Raw genomic sequence first — 25,273 nt, 5'->3', positions numbered from 1 at the left:
AATCAGACTTCAACCAATGTATGTATTGAAGGCCTTTTATTTATGACAGAGCAGCCCATCGTTGCTGTAGCTTGCGGCAGTTTTATGTACCCGCCCGGAAAGCCAAAATGTCATTTTGAGCTCTCTGATATCGCATTGTGCCTCAGACTTTCTAGCTCGAAAAGGAAGGAGCATGGAGTCGTTTGTTTCACTTTTGTGGTGCGAGGGGGTGGAATTTTGAGTGCCATGTCCTTCTTGCTCCAATCAGTGGGTCTAGACTTGAAAGAAAGTCAACAGCCTGACACTGCAATTACAGTTTATGGCATTGGCTGATTGGAAAATTAGAAATGGGGTTGAAAGGTTGTGTCTCTGGACAGCGAGAAGCTGCATGACTAATAAGCACTGAGAGAGATGGGCTTGAGCGTGGCAGTTGAGCAGACAAGATGTAGCTTATACACACTACCAACGTACTTACAAGAGAATTTTATCAGTGTATTTGTTCAACACTTTGCGGTTTCAACGAAGAAAAGAAGGGGCTTAATATTCACTTTCGAATGGGTAGCTTAACCTATTTTAATGTATTATAAACCAAGTAAATAGCATCACGACCAAAACCCTTTAAAATATGTAATATGTCATTTAGTGTAGTAAGAAGTACAACATTTCCCTCTTAGATCTTTTGGAGTCAAACTAAAAGTAGAACAAAGTACCTCAATTTGTCCTCAAGTAAAAAACTTGATTAAATATAATGTGTAATATTATTCAGTGTAGGTTTTGTGTTTTTGTGAGAGAAGTGCCATCTCATGGTGACACCCTGTCAGGAAACAGGAGGCTGGGGAGAGACTCACAACGTATTCGCCTCGGAGGGGAAATTCACGGTGGCTGCATCTGTTGCGTTAATAGGGGGAAAAACGTATTTTCCCAGTCACTAATGAGTTTACTGAATGTCTTTTACGATGGGACGCAGTTAGTCTTGAGCCCTTTTGCGGTAACCGTCGATCCTACAATACTGTAGAACAAAGAATACGTTCACTTTTACTTGTTACCAATGTGTTGGTTCTCTTGGCATCCCTAATCTCTTTGGTCTCTTTATATTGGAAGATGCTCTCCAAAGAAGAAGTTTTATTTTTAAAGATAAGAATTGTTATTATCACTAAGGAATGGATATACTAAATATTACAGGTTGAAATAAGAAGTGAAAAATGTCAGCACACCTACTTTTCAACGTTTCTTCCCTTCGGTCTGACATGGAATGTTCCAACTAAAAGTCTGAAAGGCAGCAGGTGCTTGACAGGAGTCAAATAGGCCCCTCTTATCACAGCACTAATTGATGGCTCATTTTCCACAGTGGCAGAGAAATCTAATTAGAGATCATCAGATCGACAAACATGCTGCGAGCTCTAAGGCACAAGAAGTGTCAACGTAATTATTGTCAATCTTAAAGGGGACCTATTATGCAAAATGCACTTTTTGATGTCTTTTATACATAAATATGTGTCCCCGGTGTGTCAGGGAACTCACAAAGTGTCAGAAAACAAAACCCTCTCTCTTGTCCTCCGTACCCAGATCTCTCTAAAAAAAATTAAAAAACAGGGGGGCAAACAAGCAGATCCAGAATATTGTCTCCTATTTCGTCATTGGCGACATCCGGCACACGTGACACGTTCCAACCTGTCGTCTCCGGCACACGTGACACGTCCCAACCTGTCGTCTCCGGAACACGTGACACGTCCCAACCTATCGTCTCTGTACACAGTCGTCTAGCTGAATCCTCTCACAGCTGTGTGTCTGTGTATTCAGCAGGATGTCTGCAGGAGGCACTTAGAGTAAAGTTGTTATATATAATACGTATAATGGCACCGTTCTAGCGGTAGACACTTAAGAAAGAACATGTCAAGCTATGTGCTGTATCAGAAACAATGCGCAGAGTGTTTTGGGAGTAATATGCTCTGTGTTTACATTAGCAAGCATGCTAACACTCAGAGCTAACGCTGTAGGCTACTGGAGAGAATATGTGTAACGTAATGTTATGTTCTTGTGGTAAACCCTGCGAGAGAGAAAGGTTTGAGCTCCATACTGTTTCAGAAATAAAGCTTTAAGTGGTTGGGAGCATAATATGGCATTTAATCACTGCAGCGTTTAGCTGAGTTTCTCCCCGTAGAAAACGCTCTTAGCAGGGGAAAGCTGCGTGACGCTACAAAGGGGCGTGGCTAGCAGCAGCCTTTCCATTTAAAGCAGAATCAGCCTTTTTGGCACAGGGCTGCAAAAGAGGGGTATGAGCAGTATGGGGCATGGCTACAATTGGGTGATCTGTTTGGTATTTTAAGCAAAGAACTTCACAGACATGTTTTGTATAGGTATGGCCCTACAATATATTTTTCAAATATAGCATAATAGGTCCACTTTAAACTGCATATAAACCAACCTGCACAAATTCTTGTTTATTCAACAATATGACTATATTCAATATACCTTACAAGATTAAAAGCATATGGGCTATTTTTATGCCTTAATTTATTTTGTTTATTTGTTCCCTTCCAATGTCAAGTGTTGATCTAAATCAGTGTAAACATCCCTTCTGCATTTAAGTATTTTCAAAATCAGCGAATGACAACATTCAGTGTTTCCCATACATTGATTTATCGTCCGCCACAAATGGATCTCATAAAAAAAAAAAAAATCAATAGTATAATTTTTGTTTTGTTTTTTTGTAGTCTAATGGATAGTGAGGTGGGCTGATGATCTGAAGGTTGCGAGTTCAAATCCTGCCTGGAACACCACTACTAGTGTGCCCTTGAATAAGGCACTTAGCCCTCGGTTACTCCAGGGAGAATGTCCCTGTAATTGGTCATTGTAAGTCGCTTTGGAATAAGGCGTCTGCGAAATTCCTGAATTGTAAATTGTAAATGATATTTTTTGGGAGAATAAACCCCACGGATCCTCAACTCTGGTGTGTTTCACTCATTAACAACGCAACACAGAGCAACAAGATCTTTGTCTACAGCAGCCATGAACTCGCATGGGGGGGGGGGGGGGGGGGGTAGGGGGGTAGAGGTGCGGTGCGGTGCCCCCACAAATAGAATCAAATTCTGTGGGAAACACTGACATTAGATATAAACATTTGACTGAACATTTTATATAATGCTGATAATTGTTCATGATGCTTCCTGCTGCATGTGTGGCATTTTTTATTATTATTTTCATTGTGTAAATTAAAATAATCCAATGGATGATTAAAGGTAGGCAGCAGGATTGTGGTCATAAGTATAATCACCATTATTTAGGGTATTTGCCACAATAATAATTGATTTTTAGGGGGGAAATTATCTTAACTTTCACATTTAAATAAACAAAGCAGTGCTTGCACTTTTATGTTGTGTTACTTACCGTAATTTTCGGACTATAAGCCGCGCCTTTTCCCCCATTTTTCGACCCTGCGGCTTATATAACGGTGCGGCTAATCTATGGATTTTTACAGCTAACGGCCACTAGGGGACCTCCTAAATCTATGGATTTTACAGGTTACAGTCCACCACCTTTAACTCTATGGGCTCTATGGCCGGTCCGCGCCCCCCACCTTTAAGCGGCGGGCTCCAGCAGGAAAAGCTGGAGGCCGGAAAAGAGTGAGACAGGTAGCGCGCAAAAGTAAAAGTGGAACCGAGAGTGGTACGAGAGGCAGAACGAGAGCAAGACAGACAGACATTACGAGAGCGAGACAGTTTGTCCCCGTACCACTGGTTGAAAACCACTGCTGTAGATCACTGCCGGTACGTGTGCTGGGAGCGCACCGTTTAAGTTTGAAAGTTGAAAAGTTTGTGTGTCTGAAACGCTATGTGATACAGTACAGTTTACACAGCACAGTACACGTTCTGTAGCTACCATTGCACTAAATGGTAACACTTGAATACGTTATGCAAATATGCAACTTGTTTGTTGAAATGTTAATAAATGGGAGCTTCCTCAAACAGCCATCTCTTTCCCGACAATCCCCTCTGTGCACGAACCCTTACATATGGTAATTAAACATTAAAACACCTGCGGCTTATAGTCCAGTGCGGCTTATATATGTACACATCATTCAATTTAGCTGCTGCGGCTTATATTCAGATGCGCCTTATAGTCTGAAAATTACGGTACTTGCTATCGAAATCTGTTTCAAAATAAGTTTGAATAAAAGTCCACTGGCTGATAACTCTCCTACTCGGATTGCAGCGGCAACAATCAGGAACATTTTCTGTGAGCAGAACATGCATTTATAATGTCAAGATCATAGTCAATCGTTTTTATTTAATTGTGAGAAGCAGAAATGTTGATTAACATTCATATGTAATAAGTTGGACAGCCCTAGGTTGGTCTGACACTCACTTACTCAGCCTAATTTTGTACATAGAGATCCAGTGTAACATCGACATTTTTGCCAAACAGAGAAGTTAATCAATCAATCAATCAATCAATGTTTATTTATATAGCCCAATATCACAAATGTTACATTTGTCTCAGTGGACTTCACAGTTTGTACAGAATATCAGTATGACAATACGACACCCTCTGTCCTTAGACCCTCACATCGTACAAGGAAAAACTTCCAGAGAAAACCCCACAGTTTAAAGGGAAAAATGGGAGAAACCTCAGGGAGAGCAACAGAGGAGGGATCCCTCTCCCAGGACGGACAGACGTGCAATAGATGCCGTGTGTAAATTGAAAAGATAATACATTTGCAACATAGGTAGTCCAAATGTTTTGAAATGCATGTGTGTATAATAAGAAGATGAATCCACGAGGATATCCATCCAGGACTTATGATCCAGGACCGCAGCCACGACTCAAGATCCAGGACTCGCAATCCATGACACAGGACCGCAGGATCATCCATGACTCCGGATCCCGGCGTATATAGACACCAAAAAGAAAGAAATTTGGGGAAGCTGGGTTAATCGGAACATGAGAGTACACAGGTATAGACAGAGAGAAGGAAGAAGTAAGATGTCCCCCGACAAACTAAGCCTATATCAGCAAAACTAGGGGCTGAATCTAATCAGCCCTAACTATAAGCTTTATCAAAAAGGAAAGTCTTAAGCGCACTCTTAAAAACGGATAGGGTGTCTGCCGTCCGAACACAAACTGGAAGCTGATTCCACAAAAGTGGAGCTTGATAAGAAAAGGCTCTGGCTCCCATTGTACTTTTAGAGACTCTAGGAACAACCAACAACCCTGCATTCTTGGAACGCAATGCCCTAGTAGGACAATAGGGTATAATGAGTTCTTTAAGGTAAGATGGCGCCTGCCCATTAAGGGCTTTGTAGGCGAGAAGAAGAATTTTAAATTCTATCCTGTGTTCTATAGGGAGCCAGTGTAAGGCAGCCAGAACAGGAGTAATGTGGTCCCTTTTCCTAACTCTGGTTAGTACACGAGCTGCAGCATTTTGAATCAGCTGAAGCGACTTGACTGACTTCTTGGTACACCCTGATAATAAGGAGTTACAATAATCCAGCCTTGAAGTAACAAATGCATGGACTAGTTTCTCTGCATCGTTTTGAGGCAAGATATGCCTGATTTTTGCAATGTTACGTAGATGGAAGTAGGCGGTCCTTGAAATTGATTTTATGTGGGCGTTAAAGGATAAATCCTGATCAAATATAACACCAAGATTCCTTACAGTCTCACTGGAGGCCAAATTAATGCCATCCATAGTTAATATATCTTTAGATAATTTGTTTCGTAGATTCTTCGGGCCAAGTACAATAACTTCAGTTTTGGTCGTGTTTAACATCAAAAAATGTAAGGTCATCCACGTTTTTAAGTCCTTGAGGCAGTCTTGAATTTTATTTAGATGATTAATTTCATCAGGCTTGATTGATAAATATAGTTGAGTATCATCCGCATAACAATGAAAGTTTACAGAATGATTCCTTATAATATTGCCTAACGGAAGCATATATAGGGTGAACAAAATAGGTCCAAGCACTGAGCCCTGTGGCACTCCATGGCTAACTTTGGTTTGCATGGAAGATTCATCGTTGACACGTACAAACTGAGAGCGTTCAGATAGATAAGACCTAAACCAGCCTAAAGCAGTTCCCTGTATGCCAACTAAGTGCTCTAGTCTTTGCAATAGGATATCATGGTCGATAGTATCAAATGCAGCACTAAGATCGAGTAAGACAAGAATAGAGACAAGTCCCTTGTCAGAGGCTATTAGAATGTCATTTGTGACTTTAACCAGAGCTGTCTCTGTGCTATGTTGTGTTCTAAAGCCAGACTGAAAATCTTCAAATAAATCATAGTTTCTTAAGTAATCACACAGCTGTTTTGCGACTGCTTTCTCAAGAATTTTTGAGAGGAACGGAAGATTAGAAATAGGTCTATAGTTGGCTAAAACCTCTGGATCGAGGTTGTGCTTTTTAAGAAGCGGTTTTATCACTGCTACTTTGAATGATTTTGGAACATAGCCTGATAATAAAGACATATTCATAATATTTAATAAAGAAGTGCTAATTAATGGAAAAACTTCTTTTAACAGCTTAGTTGGAATCGGGTCTAAGATACACGTTGATGGTTTAGAAGAGAGAATCATTGAATTTAATTGTTCAAGGTTTATGGCTGAAAAGCATTCTAGTTTACTATCTAGTGTAATATTATTAGAACTTACGTTTCCGGGAGCTGTTGATAACACTATACTGGTCAAAGGCAAGAGGTCATTGATTTTGTTTCTAAGAGTAACAATTTTATCGTTAAAAAAGCACATAAAATCATTACTACTGAGTGCTATGGGAATAGAAGGCTCAGTCGAGCTGTGGCTCTCTGTCAGCCTGGCTACAGTGCTGAAAAGAAATCTTGCATTATTCTTATTCTCATCTATTAATGAAGAGTAGTATGCTGCTCTCGCTTTACGCAGTGCTTTCTTATATTCATTGAGAGTAATATGCCAAATTAAACGAGATTCTTCAAGTTTAGTGGAACGCCATATCCTTTCAAGTTAAGGTTTGAATTGGCAATTTTATGAAAAACTATTATCCAGTGTTTAAAATAAATGATATGTTCCCTATCTATGAGAAGTTTAATATTACTGAAAATCCTTCTTTAGACTACAAATCAACCAGGTATGTCCAGATCTACCATTTGCACCCGTTATGTGGTTTATTTTTGCTTATATGTATTCATGAATGATTCCATCTGTTCTGTAGTCAGTGTGCTGTAAAATGTAATACATTCAAAGGAAGTGCATGTACAGGACTGTCTCAGAAAATTAGAATATTGTGATAAAGTTCTTTATTTTCTGTAATGCAATTAAAAAAACAAAAATGTCATACATTCTGGATTCATTACAAATCAACTGAAATATTGCAAGCCTTTTATTATTTTAATATTGCTGATTATGGCATACAGCTTAAGAAAACTCAAAAATCCTATCTCAAAAAATTAGAATAGTTCCTCAGACCAAGTAAAAAAAAAAGATTTATAACAGCAAAACACAATCAAACATTTGAAAATGTCCATTAATGCACTCAGTACTTGGTTGGGAATCCTTTTGCACGGATTACTGCATCAATGCGGCGTGGCATGGAGGCAATCAGCCTGTGGCATTGCTGAGGTGTTATGGATGCCCAGGATGCTTCAATAGCGGCCTTTAGCTCATTAGCATTGTTGGGTCTGGTGTCTTTCAGCTTCTTCTTCACAATACCCCACATATTCTCTATGGGGTTCAGGTCAGGGGAATTTGCAGGCCAATCGAGGACAGTAATGCCATGGTCAGTACACCAGTTACTGGTGGTTTTGGCACTGTGGGCAGGTGCCAGATCATGCTGGAAAATGAATTCCTCATCTCCATAGAGCTTTTCAGCAGACGGAAGCATGTAGTGCTCTAAAATCTCTTGGTACACAGCTGCATTTACTCTGGGCTTGATGAAACACAGTGGACCAACACCAGCAGCTGACATGGCTCCCCAAACCATCGCTGACTGTGGGAACTTCACACTGGATTTCAAGCAACTTGGATGTTGCTCCTCTCCAGCCTTTCTCCAGACTCTGGCGCCTTGACTTCCAAATGAAATACAAAACTTGCTTTCGTCTGAAAAGAGGACTTTGGACCACTGTGCAACTGTCCAGTGCTTCTTTTCCTTAGCCCAAGTCAGACGCCTCTTCCGTTGTCTTGAGTTCAGAAGTGGCTTGACCATGGGAATACGGCTATTGTAGCCCATTTCCCGGACACGTCTGTGAACAGTGACTTTTGATACCTGGACTCCAGCTTCAGTCCACTGTCTTTGAAGCTCCCCCAAATTCTGGAAGCGACTCTTCTTCACAATGCTGTTAAGGCTGCGGTCATCTCTCTTGGTTGTGCAGCGTTTCCTGCCACATTTCCCCCTTCCAACAGACTTTTTGTGGATGTGCTTTGAAACTGCACTCTGTGAACAGCTTGCTCTTTGAGAAATTTCTTTTTGTGTCTTACCCTCCTGATGGAGGGTGTCAATGACGGTCCTCTGGACAGCAGTCAGATCAGCAGTCTTCCCCATACTTGTGATTTAGTTTACTGAACCAAGCTGAGTGTTTTTCAAGGCTCAGGAAACCCTTGCAGGTGTTTCGAGTTAATTAGACGATTCAAGTGATTCGTTGAACACCCTACTAGTATACTTTTTCATGATATTCTAATATTTAGAGATAGGATATTTGAGTTTTCTTAAGCTGTATGCCATAATCAGCAATATTAAAATAATAAAAGGCTTGCAATATTTCAGTTGATTTGTAATGAATCCAGAATGTATGACATTTTTGTTTTTTTAATTGCATTACAGAAAATAAAGAACTTTATCACAATATTCTAATTTTCTGAGACAGTCCTGTATATGCAGATGCTGCACATTTACATATATATTGCTGCTATTTACATGCAAAAAAAGGGAAAGAATATCTCGCGAACATCAGTGACTGTGCGTAGAAATAGATCACTCCACCTATCAGAGAGATGGAAGAGGAGCGGCAGCAGCAGCAGCAGCTTAACATGAGCTGAGGCTGGCTCATCTCCACATAGCGACAGATTGGCACCTACTGCTCCACAGAATGTGCTCTTCCTTCCTGTATTAATGAACCCAGGGAGCAAAATAATGAATGGAGGTATTTCAGAGCACCAGGTTTTGATAACATGTTAAAACTCCTGTTAGAATTAACCATTCATTTGCCCCATTCACTAAAGATTACAAGATGATAAAGACAAAGGCTGTTTTGACACAGTTGGAGAAGACACATGCTCTATTTTATGGCCACAACTACCTATTATTGTCAGTATTTATCAATCTGCCAGATTATTTTCGCAATTATTTGGTAGAAAATGTTGACAAATACCCATAAACCGATGTTGTACAATTAACAGTTTGAAAAACCAGAAATATTCATTTTAAAATAACCTAAAACTGAATTTGCTGCCAAAGAGGATCTTTTTTTACCCAATAGCTAAAGATGTATTTTCTGTCATCATTTCATTACTTTGTATTCAGCGCAAGTTTTTAAAATATTATTTCTATTCCATCGTTCTAGATGAATCTGTAAACACCCTTTTATCTCGCACTGCGCATTAGAAATCTCTGCATGTCTTAATTCCCTTTTGAATGTGAACAAACGTAGACTGTAGACAGCAGAGCAGACAATGAGTGAGTGAATCAATATGCTGCACAGCTGTCGAGAGCAGCTTTGACCTTTGGTTACTAAGGACGACAACCGCTTCACAGTAACGTGTCATTTAGCTTCCTTCCTTCAGCTTTTGACCTTTATTTCTGAGGTGCCTTTATGAAGTGGTGCCTGAGCAACTGTGTAGCATCAGCAGCTATCTGCCAAGTTGTTTTGTCCTTATCTGTTTTCCTCATCTAAGCTTGATAGATAAACAAATGTCAGGAAGTGCTTGTTTTTGGCTCTTCAGTTGGTCGCTTTCAATAAGGAATATGCAAACACATTTCTATTTACTTATGTTTGTATCCACTGTTTTTCTTATTTTTTTGGCGTCCAAGATTTTGAGGATTTACCAATGTTGTCAGACATTAGCATATCTCTTCAGCTTTGTCCACATTATATTCCGCTACCTTTAGAAGAGTGCTGCCCAAGGCCTTTTCTTAGCACTCTGCCTTTTATGTGCAGCCACTTCAAATAACAATTTCAAAGAAATAGATCCAAAAACCAAATAGATTATTAAAAGAAAAGGGGCGATGTTGATTATACAATGGTGGTTAGAGTAGTTTTGATTAAATACGGGAATAAAGGGCTCCACAGCGCACTGCCAATGTTTGTTTTTTTACATTCGTTAAAGAGAGCGCTCTTTTAAGATTAAAAAAACAACATTGTCTTATTTTGGCCTTAACCTGCTAAGCGGGCAACATCTTGCAAGAAACAGCGGCTGAGGGCTTCTTAACATTGAACAAACTATGAATGTCAAGTCTAACGCCGAGCCTCTGAATTAGCACTAAGCGAAAGAGTGCTAACGCACTTAGCACATAACATCGGATCTGCACAAAGATTCCAGGGATTCCTTTGGTATAAGTATCATCACTGAGCGACCAAAACTCGCGGCAGCTAAAGCAAAACCGGACAACACACAACTTAGCTTTACGGAGCCAAAAGGGCAAATATGTCTATCCGTTGCTGTTTTCTGATCAAAAGTTGTGTTCAATGGCATTAAAACGATAAAAACGCTGCTGAAGGTTAATCCAATGTGTCTGTGTCACTTTGAAATGATTACTGATAATCCATCATCATATTTATGGCAATAAGCCTAGTTTTCAGTTTTCAGAGCGTAACATAGCTTTCGGTTTGGGCAAGCTGCGTGCGCATCACTCTCATTCCTCAATGGTAACGTGTAGGTGGATTTAGGAACGTCCCCCCTATTATATTGGCTCTAACGGTTCAAAAGAGGTGTCATTCACCAAAATCGACCAATAGGTTCCAGAGATATGGCAAATCCACCCAAATGACCCCAGAGGTGGGTTTTTTGTTCTAAACCTCTCTAAAAAGGTCAAATGTCACTTGTTTTGCATCAATCTTGATACAGGGTACTTATTATATGTTATAGTTTGGATTCCTAAAGCTTTTAGTCTACTATCCCATCATTCAAGGGCGGTTTTCACTAAGTAATGTTTTCTTTTGGACGGACACTATAATTTACATTTCTTTTACTATGTTCAATCTGAATTTACTTTAAAATAAAAACATTTATTGATTCTGACTTTTCTACATCCAACTCACAGGTGTATCATTGCTTTGAGAAAAAAGATTATTCATTTACCCCTTTTAGAAGTGAATATATAGTCATTTGTTCTGGGAATGTCATTTTCGAGCCTGAGACCTGAAAAACAGGCTCAGGGTTTAACAGGTTAAGAAATGGTGGTCCATTGATCAAAATGTATACTTTGAAGACCCTTGAATGGTTAAACGTGTTTAACTTCTGAAAGATCCTTTTATTTTCCTGTACAGTTTGGAAAATTGCATCTCTAGTTCTGTTTTTACACACATCACTACTCCAGCCCATACATAGTGTTGAAGGGACATTACATATGCTAATGATAAAAATCCGCCACTAATGCAGATTCAAGAGATCAATCAGTAAACCTGGGTAAGAGCACCTTTTATTGGTTAAGTACGTTCGGTGCATCTTGAGTTGACTTTTTTGTTGTTGTTGCATGAGGCCTATTGTCATCCTCTTCTTACAAGAAAGTCTTCCCTCGGTGCGGAGTTGATGTTGAGGGAATTTACGAGTGCCGACAACAAAGGTCATCAGTAGAAAGACCCCATCAGCCTCTTCCCAAAACAACACAGATCAGGAGAAGTTGTTCCCAGCGACAGGTCACAGATAATATATCCGTTGTCACACAGGTGGGCGACGAGCGGTCGGCGAAGCTGCCAACCTCTTCGGCAGGCACCTGTGGCCTCGTCAGTGGGTAACCATAGTTACAAAGCTATAGCAAAACGAAAGTGGGCTGAAGGTCAGAGACAATTCAGACGGAGTGTGGAGAGGGCTTGGGGCCTGATAGTCGACTTGCCCGAAGTGTCAGCAGTGGCACTCTCCTATCTCGTGGAGTGTGGGAGGCACTTATTGGGCCCATCATTACGGTTCAGTGGCGCCACTTAATGCACATTCTGCCCTTGTCACAGCCACCCATGTGCCTCTAGTGAATTACCTCCTTTGGGTTCGCCAGGCTCAAGAATGTGACGCCCTGAAACCTCTTCTATGATCCTTTCTGAGTGTCATGTTAAGGCCAGAAAGCGGATTCAGCTGAAATCAGGACAAATCTGTGGCCATTCTGTAGTGTTCATTGCAACAGCAGTTATTTTGCTTCTCCAAAGGAAATCAAGCAATTTTACTCCTCACATTACGATAGCAATCAGATCAGTCGGATGAAGAGTTATTTTTTTCTGAATACCAGAGAACAGGAGTCACTGAGATTTTTTTCTCCAAATGGAGTTAGACATTTAGTGTAAAAACTAAATAAAAAAATAGATAAAGAGCCTGCAACCATTTTTATTTCATTTTTATATCTCTTTGAATTGCATATCTGTCGATTTCAAACTGTTGGAATGACAAGGCAAGATGTCACCTTGATGTCTGGCACAGTGTGATTGGCATTTCTCACAGTTGCTTGACATTTTAAATACTTTATTATTCGTCAGTTAATCATAAAAAAAGATCTTTGGCTGCAGCATTAGCTATTAACTTTAATGCTCTTCACATATGAAGAGCAAAACATGAATGGGGCTAACTACAGTTGAAATGTGGTTTAATTTCCCCTTAAAACATTTAGTTATGTGTCTCCATGCATAGGCTTTTTTCACATAAGACATTTTGACGTGTCAAAACCGTAAAAGCACAGGTGTAAATAGTAAAATGAATGATAGTGGGATTCCATTTCACTGCTTTGGTTTCAGGGTCCGTGCAGGCTGTCATCCAACAATTTCTCCCTCCCAAGGTGTGAAATACTTCAAATTGGTCAGTGGCCCTATCCTTCAAACATTGGTGCTTTCAATGGTCATAGGGTCGGAGTATACAGTAGTGGGAGTTAGCAAGGAGAACCAGTTCACCAATTTATCAGAATCATATCATTTATATCTTATATATCATTATAATAATTCACACAGTCTCTGATTTACTCCAGGCATACAAATTTGGTGAAACCAAATGGCACAGAAAAAAACGAAGGCTTCTCCGAAAATGGTTAAATTTACCCGAGGTTAACCTAACAAACTTATTTTGTTGCATAACCCTACAATGTTGTTTCCCAAGTCAGAATGTGTGAAAAGGCCCCCTTTCCTCATACAGCACATGAAGTACTTTTATGAAAAATGTAAAGACAGTATACAGTAATTGTCATTGCTGAATACAACACCCCAGCATACTGTCAAGTGTGTTCTTGGCTCTAATAGCTGGTACTCAATGCTACGAATGGTGCTCAGCTGCACATTGTTCCTTTTGTATCACCACTGTCGCTATAATCACAGTGAAGCACGTCCTCTTGCTCTCCTTTTTTTTCTTCTTCTGTTAAGTACACTCTGATGTGTGAAACATGACATGAATCATGTCTCAGTTTGGCGGGTCTACCTTCTGCATTCAGCAGTTCTGGTTCGATCGCTGCTCAAATCTGAATAAAAGACTGTGATGCATGTCTAAAATGTAAGACTGCCCACTGCGGGCTCTTGAATATCCCGCTGACACTTACATCGCTGTTGGTTTGACGGCTGTTCCCACAATGTTCTGAGTAATTCATCTCACTTTTTGGAGATTCGGTGACATTTAAATGAAGGCCAGCAGCACATTTGTCCGCTGCTGTGTCTCTCCCATGCAGCCCTTTTTGAAAAATCAACCGTACATTCTAGTTCTAGCAGTAGGGAGTGGGCTGCGTGATGCGTAGGTAGAGAAGCGTTGGTCTAACCTCTCCTCCACTCTCTGATCACAACGTCAATAGTGGGAAGTCTCACTCCTGTTCACTCTGTCTCACTGTGTCCCTTGTCTTAGCTCTACACACTTTCCTGGTATGACTCTTTGGCATTTCCATTTATTTAATTTCCGTTTCTTTATGGTTTTTCTTTAAGGCTGATTCAGGCCGAAACTTTGCAATGTGAGAGCATTTGTTGCATCCTACCTGTACCTTCTGATTATTTGTGTAAATGATATGGTAGTGCTGACAGCTTGATTAAAGGGACGTGTTCACGGCTGAGGCGTGACTGATATTCAGCAGTTGGTGTTACTGTGACCTAAATATGGTGTCCCATCTTAGGTGGCAACTAAGCAGGGATAATGTTGGCAGTTTTTATGGTCATGGAAAGCGATAGGCCATGAACATGTTATCACTACTGAGACTATTCATGAGTGTATGTGCTGTGTTTCCAATGATTTCTCTTCGCTAACTGTACATTAACACATTTCTGTATGTGTGATTCCTTTGCATATCTTAAGAAATGTTCATCCGATTAACTTCACTTCACTGACTTCACACACGAGGACCAAACTAAGTGCAATGTTGAATTTGGTGCATCTCGGCCAAATAGTTGTGGCGTTATAGAGAGAAACTTGAATGTAACCTCTGTGCCACAAGTCCAAGAAACAAGCACACTTTTTTCTTCTGGATCCCAGTCTCTGTCTAAAACGTGATATTTTGATAAAGAAGGCCTCTCAACTTCTTCCCCAAACGTAAGGCCGAAATATCCCGGAAATGGGAGCAGTCATTTTGAAATGTACAAGTCATCAGCAGCCAGATTCTGCAGAGTAGTGTTCGGGGGGCTGGAGCCGTAGGTATGGTCCAAGCCAATCATAAGCCGAGCACAAACATAGCTGGTTGATGTGAGTGACCTAGCTACTCATCATCACGCCAGCTGTTTGGCTATGAAGACACACCAACTAACCATAAACTCTTTAAATACATTTAAAATGAAATTGAAACATGTTCTATTACACATGCTCCAAACGATTATGCAAAGCTAAAGTTTGTACTAATCCCAAGCCTCCAGCTGGTGACTTCTTCACTCAGAGCTGTTAATCACGCCTGTCAATCATGAGTTCTCCACTTTCTTTCTTCCATCAAAAGACTTGACTTGACGTACAAGAGTGAATTGTGACTGATAATGTTCTTTTGATTGTAAAATCAGTCGCTAGATCAGGTTATACTGCTTGGTTGGGTACATGATGCCTGAAGTTCATGCAAGTTTTTTTGCTACCTACATTTGTCTGCCTACAGCCTCAATGTTAAAATCACAATTTGGGGCATTTTTGCATTTACTAAAGCTGATTGAACAGGAAACTTGAACTCTAGGTTAAAAAAACAGCAGTAAAATCCTAAAAGATAGTGTTGATATTAGAAAAACATGATTTAATTTAGTAGACTAAATAAAAGTATGAAAGCAATCAGAGCAACATACCTCTGACAAGGTAGAGCTGTCCTCCAAATAGGTTATTATATTAATAAAAAAAGTCAAGATTTCATTCTTATCTATAAACAAGCTTTCAAAATGTAGCAGGACACAGTAAGTATTAGGGCTGCACAATATAACGTGTCGTGACGATAATCGCGATATTCGCATGCGCGATATTCACATCGCGTGGACGTGCGATTTTTTCAATTAATTTTTTTATTTTATTTTTTAGGACTTGCGATATTAAGTAGGCAAATTAACTCAAACACGTCATGTTACAATTATGTTGCTGCTTGCTACAAAAGGAAAAAGTTGCGCGGCTCTCATGTCAGGGGTACTTGAGTGAGTGAAATGCAGGCTCTGCATGCACAGCAAGCCACCAATCACAATCAAATCTCCAAAGCAAACGGACCCCGTGATTAAAGGTAAAAACACTGAATAGTAGTTTCATGTGTTTCTCCAAGGCAGTTTGGCGCTGCTAACCGAGCTAGCTCAGCTTGTTGCTCTGATAACTTAAGATCCAGACGTCCGTGACTAAACTCCTTCATCCGGTTAAATATAGTTAAAAAAATACCATTTGTATAGCATTAAAATCAAGAAAGGATGGTTTGCTGAAATAAAACGGTCTTTTCTTCAATTCCTGTATGTTTTCATATCGCAATATATATCGCAGGGGGAAAGAAAATCGCAATGTCAGTTTTTTCCAATATCGTGCAGCCTTAGTAAGTATAGATCATTATTTCCTAAAAATGTAACTCCGGTCTTGTATTTTTTGGCAACATAGCAAGACATACAGTATGTGCAAAAGATATATTTATAGTAAACATCACAGTTTTTGTCCATGTCTATTAAGTTATTTTGCACTAGGTGTACTATACATGACAATTCGCAATTACATCTGAAAGTGCTCTTAGTTTTGGTGATCAGCTACACAACTGGACAATGATGCTATTGACTGATTATTGTGGTTTCAAAGCCCTGACACATCTTGATTCAGAGTTTTTGGTGTGATGAGCTTGAAACAAAAATAATTTGATTTAAACTTTAAAGTCATGTGGTATGTTTCAAAAACTTGGTCAACTGACTGTTTTTTAATCCTCGACAACTACTGAGCTACCTGCCAGCTAGCTTGATTGCTAACATAAAACAGAGCTAAATTCTATTACGCTTTGTCTCTTTCATGGTTTGGTGTTATGCATGCTGACTCACTGTCATTGCTTACTGGGACGGTTAGATATAAATAAGCCATCCTTAATGTCATTACTCATCATTAATGTCTGCTGTAACAAAGGCCTGTGGTATGCAGAGAGATGCTAATAGGTTCATAAACTCTGTTTCAATTGCCTTTTTTTTAGCTGTAAAGTAGTCCAAAAAATGGACTTCATATTTGCTTTTATTTACGATTTTTCAAATTAGGATTTCCACTTCAAAATAATTCATCATTCAGCTTTATAAGCAAGAGTGAAAATAAAAATAGCGATTTTACTTGGAGATCAGTGGATTTGAAAGAGTTAAGGAATTCTGCCCTGGCTGAAAGAAGAGAGATAGTGAGGGAGGGTGAGAGAGAGTTATTGCTGGCTGAGAGAGAGGAGGAGGAGGAGGAAGAGAGTGAGAGAGAGTTGTCGGTTTGCCTTGGTGTGTGTGTGTGTGTGTGTGTGTGTGTGTGTGTGTGTGTGTGTGTGTGTGTGTGTGTGTGTGTGTGTGTGTGTGTGTGTGTGTGTGTGTGTGTGTGTGTGTGTGTGTGTGTGTGTGTGTGTGTGTGTGTGTGTGTGTGTGTGTGTGTGTGTGTGTGTGTGTGTGTGTGTGTGTGTGTGTGTGTGTGTGTGTGTGTGTGTGTGTGCATGTGCGTGTGCCTGCGCCGCTCACTGAGTGTATGCGTACTGACACCTGGTGCTCGCCCTCCCTCGCTGCTCACATTGTGGAGAGCACTCTGCCTGTCTGGGGCATTCTTTACCTCCTTCTCTTCCTCTCGCTCTCTCCCTCTTCTCCTCTCTATTCCCTCCCTTTATCTTTTGTCCTCTTCTTTCTGGCATTTCTCCCCGCGTTGTTTTTGTTTCTCTCCGTGCCCCTACAATCTCCTCCTTTCTGTTTAGGATCTCCCTCACTATGGTGCAGGATTTTTATTGCCGGGGCAGACGAGGCGCTCGACTGACAAAGGTGAGCCCGATGAATCTGGGCGGGAGGAAAAGATTGATTGATAGACGGTTTGCTCGGATGTCATCTCAGCTGTAAATGGTGGGAGTGGTGGAAAACTGTCTTTGGAAAGAGACACCATTCATCAGGCTTCAGCTGTTAATTGTTTCTCAGGGTTTCGCTCGTCTCCCAGTGCAAGTCTGAGCAGCTCTCGCTCTGTGTAGGCGTCTCGCTGTGTCTTTTTCAAAGGTGAAGGGTTCAAGTATGTTATTTAAGAAAGCAGAGTTGAGTGTCTGTTTTTTCACTGCTGTCAAACCCTCTCTCTGACTCTTCTGCTTGCTGCTCGGTGTCACCTTGACCCCGGCAGTGAGTGTATTGGCGGCATTTGTGCCACACCTTAAGCATGGTCATTGTGTGTGTGTGTGTGTGTGTGTGTGTGTGTGTGTGTGTGTGTGTGTGTGTGTGTGTGTGTGTGTGTGTGTGTGTGTGTGTGTGTGTGTGTGTGTGTGTGTGTGTGTGTGTGTGTGTGTGTGTGTGTGTGTGTGTGTGTGTGTGTGTGTGTGTGTGTGTGTGTGTGTGTGTGTGTGTGTGTGTGTGTGTGTGTGTTGATAAATACTGAAAACAAATATCGAGTGAGTGAACCAGAGAGGCCACAGTGTCTGATAGATGGCTAGTAGAAGAGGACAATGTGAGATAATGTGTCACTTTATAGTGATTCACTGTGTTCTTCATGTAATATCTGTCAATGTTTTTCTCTTCAAGTGTATTAATGAACACTTTGCTGCTTCCTGTTTCCCATTGGTTTTGCCAAAAAGGTGTCACCTCTCTGTTTTGACCTCAGTATCACCCCTCAAGGGCTGGGTCTTAAACCTCAACCATTTTTTTAAAAGACCAACATTCTGGAGTGTAGAGAAATGGATAACACTGAAACTAAAATGTTTGTTTATTCTTTAATCCGATCAGAGTTGTAGGTGTTTTTTTATGGTTCCTTGTGTGTGCATAACAATGTAATGGTGAGATCTTTGGCTACATTTGTTAGGAGTTTTGTTAGAAAAACTTGATTATCTTTTGCAAAATATACTGATTTGGATTTAGTACTTAAACTTAGGTACAAACAATACTTAGGCTTCAAGTGTTTTCTTCAGTGTTAATAGAACTACTTTGTTAAGAGATCTCCACAACTCTAGAACTTGGATCCTCATTGTATAGCTTTAGCCATCGTCATTATCTATATAATAATGTTGCCTTCATTCAATACATTCTTAAGATCTGGGAACACAACAAATAAATCAGAAGGGACAAAAAACAATGAGTAATACTGTTTAAATATCACAATTGCGGGTATTAAGATGAATTGACTAATCATTCAAGCTAATTGTACCGGTTGCCTTAACTGCTGACGATTTAAACAACCCACTCATAATTCAAGAGGCCTTTGCTGTTTCATTTAAGAGCTACTGCCCATTTTCCTTAGACTTAATGTGCTTTTTATCACATTTCATTAAAATACTTTTTATCACATTTCATTAAAATGCAGTTGAAACTGATAAGATTTCATCAATACTGATTCAATTCTCGATTGCTCCTATACATCCAATTCTTTATCGATTTCTGATAAAGAGTACATACAGGTTTAGTAGCAGCATGCTCTTCATCTTTTAACCCTCTAAATCTCAGAAAACATCAATAGTGAAATTGATAATCACCAAGGCCTGTGTACAACTACATCTCAACAGCCCTATTGGTAATGTCATGAGTTCTTCTCCTAAAAGTAAGGTATCCTATTAGCATTATACTATGTAGTATTTGATATGCCTTTTTCTACAGTCGTCTACTTCCTCTGTCGCTCTTGTTTTTTTCTCTCCCCCTCACTCTGTCATCACTTCTGTAACTCTCTCCTTCCTTTTCGCACACTATGACTCTCTCTCCCTCCCACTCAGATATTTCTGGAGAACAAAAGGAGGAGAGCAGAGAGAGGGAGATAAAACAGTCGAGTGGTGAAGGCTTAATGCACCAGCCATACGTAGGCTAATGAGTCTTCACCAATCCATCCCATCCTCCCCCTCTTCCTTTTTTTTCTCAAGTCCTTCTCATCCACATCATCTCACAACCGAAACTTGTCCTCCTCGCTCCTTTCAGGTTCTCCCACCTCGGAGTCATTTCCCTGCTCATCTTTGTCTCCTCCATTCATCACGGCGGCTTCTGTTCTTCCTCCTTCATCTCTTTCCATCAATCCAAACGCTCTTAACATTTTCATCATCAGCTTCTTGTTACATCAGTTCCTTTCTTTTCATTCCTTCTGGAGTGGTTATTTTCAGACACCCCCTCATCTTTCTTTTTTGTCAAATCTCCCTCCTTCCACCCATTCATCATCCATTTATTCTCGTTATTACAGGTGCTAACCGTTTGCTCCATTATTTCAACTATTTGATCTTTTTTTTATAACTTCCATCACAATTTCTCATCCTTTCTCATCTTAGCATACCACACACTGACACACAAAAAGACCCGAGATCCTGCATGAACAAAGCCGCCTTCTGAATTGTGCATTTGGTCATGAGAAATATGAAATCACACGGTCGTGGCCCATTTATATTTTTGATGCCATGCAGGACTTATCAGCCCCCCCTTTCTTCAGTGGCATCCTGTTGTCTTTTGCCAGTCGGGTGAAACTGGGCTTTCATTGTGCCTCTTGCTGTGGATGAGCTCATTGCTGCTCAACGCTGTTTGCCTTTGAATAGCAGGAAGCGCCCTCTCTAGCTGAGCATACTGAGGAATATTGTGTTGCTTTTCATCGAATGATAAAACGCAGCAAAACACAACATTGCATAAGTGAACGGCGGCGTCGGTTCACTTAACAAAAAAAGCTGCAATTACGAAGGCCACAACGGCTACACCCACGCCAGCTGTGTGTCCAAATGCGTCCCGCCGCCTGTTTGATGGCATGTTATGGTGCGATCTCTGATTTCAAACCTACAGTCTGCTTGTACTTGTCTGTCTGACTGTCTGCCTCCTCCTCCTCCTCAGTCTGGGGCGGCCATGTTTGCCACTCTCAGTAACTGTAACTCCTGCTGACACTCGCTGGATTCAATCAGGCCTCCAGATGTATTTATCCGCTCTGGCAGGTCTGATGTTGTTCCACACATGTGAAGGTACATGTACTGTAACAGGTGCTTCCCCTCTAGTGCCAAAATAAATTGTTGATTGACTGTAGTCTTATACAACTTCATGAATCGCTTTATAAGTTGATTGTTTGGCAGACCAAACAACTATCTAAAGTGTGGGAACTTTTATTGTTTATTTTTCAACATCTTTTAAACTAAACAATTGAATAATTATTTAAAAAAAAAGATTTAAATGGAAAGATTACATTTAATAATAATTTTCAACCACATTTTCTATTCTCCAGTATACCCCTTGCCATTTCATCTTTTATTGTAATTAATAAAAATGGCAAATAAGAACCAACTGCCTTAAATGGTTTGTTTTGGCTCCATGTGTTTTTGAAAGATTTGGTTGTGTGTGCAACCATAAATAAATAATTGTCGTTCACAGCTGAAACAGCCAATGCATTGACTATTCAAGCAACAGAATCTGTTTTTCCAAATGATTGTTTTAGTCACTTTTCATCCAAACATCCATCAGCTTTCAGTTGCATTCCAGCTTCTATTATACGAGGATAGGTGGGTTATCTCTGGGCTTTGTACTGCTGGTTGGACAAAAGAAAACATTTGAGGATGTCACCTACGGTTTTTAAGGAAATTGTGATCAACAATCTTTCACTTTGTCCTATTTTTCAACCAACAATTAAATGATTAAAAGTAAAACTATTATTCACAGCCATTTACATTTCGACCTTTGTGAAAGTGTTAAAGCAGTATAATCGAAACACCAGCTCAAAAACAATGAATACCCCTCTTAAAAATGTCTACAATGTCCTGCCAGATTAGATTAGGAAAGCACCAACGATGTGGCCTGCACCCAAACAGAATTAAGTGCTCAGCTGCAGGCTGCACATGAAAAATTGATGTAAGACTTTCACGCTGGATCTGCGAAAAACAATACAGAATGAACACACACACACACACGCACGCACGCACGCACGCACGCACGCACGCACGCACGCACGCACGCACGCACGCACACACACACACACACACACACACACACACACACACACACACACACACACACACACACACACACACACACACACACACACACACACACACACACATCCTGGAGTTTGTGACCCCCTGTTGAAGTCTTTGTACTGAACAAACACTTGATTGGCTTTGAGGAATCTCTGTCTTCAAAGTTTTCGGAACTTGACAGCAGTTTATTTCTTAAGTTCAGTTTATACATTTAATAAAATATTCAGTTTAAGTCAATCCATCTTGATACACCGTCTCAAATATAGTTGTTCTGTTTGATAGAAGACAGTAAGAACGATGCGGCAATTCAGGTTAGAAGGCGTACATATGTCATACACTTTAACATTCTAAATATAGTACAGATGGTTACTGTACTATAGGCTGTAGCTCTCACGATAATGATAAAAGACATCATGCCACACACCGTAGCCTACTTTCTCCTCACCGTGTGAGTGTCTGCTGTGGCACTGCAGGCTCTACAAACCCCTAGTAGTCTATTCTATATTTATACAGTTGTAGATCTATCTCCTTTGCAATTGAGACGGTGAGTGGGTGTGTGTAGATATTTCCTTCTCCTAACGTCACAATGACGCTGAGAAGAGTGTGAATTATTGCACTGCTGTGTGCTAGGATAGTGGAAGAATTACAGAGCGCCGTGAAGGAGGACGCCGTTGCAAGGACAGTGTCTTTCTACTTCACCTCTCTCCGTCCTCCATGCTTCATCTGTTACTATGGCCACAGTCAATGCCCTCTTTCTGTTCCACTTGCACTTGCAGGTTGAAAGCTTTGCACTCTGATTGGAACGAGGAGAAAAACAAAATGACACTTGTCTTGTCTGCCGCTGCCCTTTTTTCTACCCAACATCAAAACCCCTCCCTCTTTTACGGCTGTGTTTTTGTGCTATTCTGAAGACACTGTTCGCTTTGTATCTGTTGTTTGTTCGGCATGTTGATGTTTATTCCACAAGGAAAGATGCACTCTGTTGCCCTGATAAAAGTGTACCAAGCATTACATCATTATATAAATGGATAAAGTTATCATTTTCGTTTTTTTGGTTACTCTTTTAAGACTTTCTATTTTCTTGGAAGGCTTTTTGTCATACTAGCATACAGTTCCCCCCAATTAGGTGAATTTATATTGAAACCGTTACTTATTTTAGAGTCCACTTTTCATTAGTCATACAGCCTGCAGGCAGTTTGTGTAAAGTTAAATTGTCTGAATTTGCGAGAGAATAATTTAAATGTGGCATCGTCTACTAATCTACTGTGTCATTGAAGCTGCATAGAGCGCTTCCCTTGTTTTTGATGGGTATGAATGATATAATGTGATTGGTCTGAATTGTATAACGTGAATTTAGCTTTGTATTTTTAAGGCAAGACTTCTCACCTTTGCATTCTAACTTTTGAGGTATCTGTTTTTCTAACCATCAATTTGTCAAAATGTTCTTTGTGAAAGGCTGAGGTAAAGAGGACAAATAATTGTTGCGTCTTGCCTTGTGACAGAGCAAAACTAATGCATAACTTTGCAATAAGTGATGGGTACAGAGTTGCAAACAACAGTGATGACACTTCCTCACAGTTTAGCATGCATGGGTTTTCAGCATTAGAAAATATCCTTGAATGATCCTCTAAGAATGAGTTCATCCTCAACAGAGCTGGCGGAGAGCAGATTAGGGTGTGGTACAAACTTCTCCACATTTCAGGTTTTTGTTGTGAAGCGTACAAATCCCAAGAGGCCCCTTGGCAACTGGAATAAGGATCAAATTTAGCGGTTTTCATCTTTAAGCTGCTGTATGGTAATCGCTGTCATTGACTGAGGCATTTATTTAAAAGGCAGTAAATATCTTCCACTGTAATAAACAAGCACTGACTGCAGCAGGAGCTTTCTTATTTTCTCAGCCGCCCTGTGTGACTTTATCAGGATCCCAACCTTTTCTCATTAAACACTCTTCGTCGGTGCAGAGAGAGACATCTGCAACCCTAGCTGGAGTCGCAGGCGCTCCTCCTCTCGCTGTAGACAGCCAGAGGTCAAAAGGAACTGGAGGTGATGCTTTTCTTATGCTGTAGCCTGAGATGTGTAGATTAAGCGAAACAACAGAGTAACCACGGATGCTGTCATACTGCATCTCTGCTGTCCAGGAAACAGCATCCTGGTTACTCTGTTGTTTCCTGGACAGCAGATGCAGTATGATGGTGTCGGCCTAGCATGCTGTCAAATGTTTACTTCTCTCTTTATTTATTTAAAACACTTACTGATGCTTAGCCGGTCAAGCCTTCTGTTCTTGCACAGATTTAGTTAACAGATTGAAACTGCTTGATACTTAGGTTGTATAAAATGCCTAGTACAAATAGGGCACACATTCTGAAACATGAAACCTTGTTGTGTATTACTTAAGGAAGTTACCCTTCTGTAGGATGAAGTCACGATTAAACATAATTGTGTTTGCTTATGGCAAAGTAACATCTGATTTAATGTAAATAAGTAGTGCATAATCAGCATGCTGTATATCGTATGTACTCTATATACATATGTCATTTACTATGGCTGTAAGGTACTGTAAAAGCTTGAATGTACATCTTAAAGAATGCTTGAAATTGGCCTGAATTTTACTAAGAAACTGTAGAACACTAACAGTAATCATGGTGTAAGATTTAAGTATTTTTTAAGGCTAAGGATCCTTGATTTCAAAAAGCAAAGACTAAAGCAGGCTTCTTGTTTATAGGCAGCAACTTTCGATTTGTACTGCTGAAACGACAAACCATCACATGCAGATTTCACCTGCTTTGGCCAGCTAGCTAATGAAGCTAACATTAGCTCCATTGTCCTTTTTTGTCCTTTGTTTGACCCTCAAAAATCTATATTAAATCCAGAGTCCCTTACAGTGGTTCATAAGTCCACTTCAGCATGTGAAGACATTTGATTGCTAAGGGCAGGGGTTTAGAGAATGACTAGCTGAAACTGTAATCATTAATTTCATCATCATCATCATCATCATCATGTTTTTTTTTGTTCCAACAATTTTCATCTGGGTTTTGGGCTGTTTGTTGATTAAAACGGTAAAAAAAATACTTCGGGCTCTGGGAGATTGGGATAAGCATTTTTTGGGGATTGTGTATTAATGTGCAAAATGAGGCTTAAAGCTAAATAGAAATTAAGGAGCATTGTCATTCTCTTGTTGCTTGTAAAAGTGATGGAGGAACGTTCAAGGGGGAAATGAAGTGGGAGGTTGTACAGGTGGCATGTGTGCTTCTGTGGTCCCTCTGTGTGTGATTATCTGGGATTAAAAATGGATTGAAACAAAAGCGTCGCTCCTCAGTGGATTGCTTAGAGGCAGACCAAGAGCCATACTAGCTTTTTATGTCACTGCTCATCCTCAGCGCCCCCTCTAAGTCTCAAAGCAGCCAAAGCTAAAAATCCCTATAACACTTACATTTCCGTTTGGTTATTTGTGCTGCATGCTTTCCATCACAGAATGCTGTGATGCAACCCCACTGATGTGTCAGACTGAAGGTAGGGGATGCTTTTAGTTTTTTTCCCAAACTCTTCTTTACTAGCTTTTTATTTGTATTATTTGTATTTCTTTTTTCAAACGAAGCTTTTTATTTGTATTTCTTTTTTCAAACGAAGCC

The 25,273-nt window shown here is 40.2% G+C and overlaps 1 protein-coding gene across 12 annotated transcripts in view; it reads left to right on the top strand.

The window, feature by feature from the left end:
* The window catches only part of tanc2b (tetratricopeptide repeat, ankyrin repeat and coiled-coil containing 2b), a 167,293-nt gene that overhangs the window by 51,210 nt on the left and 90,810 nt on the right, over positions 1-25,273 (top strand). Inside the window, exon 1 of one of the 12 annotated variants that reach the window (XM_079658077.1) lies at positions 17,174-17,514. The exons of the other annotated variants lie outside the window; for them this stretch is intronic. The gene's annotated coding sequence lies outside the window, so the exon portion shown is untranslated. Of the gene's footprint in view, positions 1-17,173; positions 17,515-25,273 lie in introns of those variants that run through there. 12 annotated transcript variants of the gene reach the window in all.

Source organism: Notothenia rossii, assembly GCF_949606895.1.
Source record: "Notothenia rossii genome assembly, chromosome: 11".
NCBI lineage: Eukaryota > Metazoa > Chordata > Actinopteri > Perciformes > Nototheniidae > Notothenia > Notothenia rossii.
Note: the sequence above shows the minus strand (reverse complement) of the source record. Positions and strands in the feature narration are given on the sequence as shown.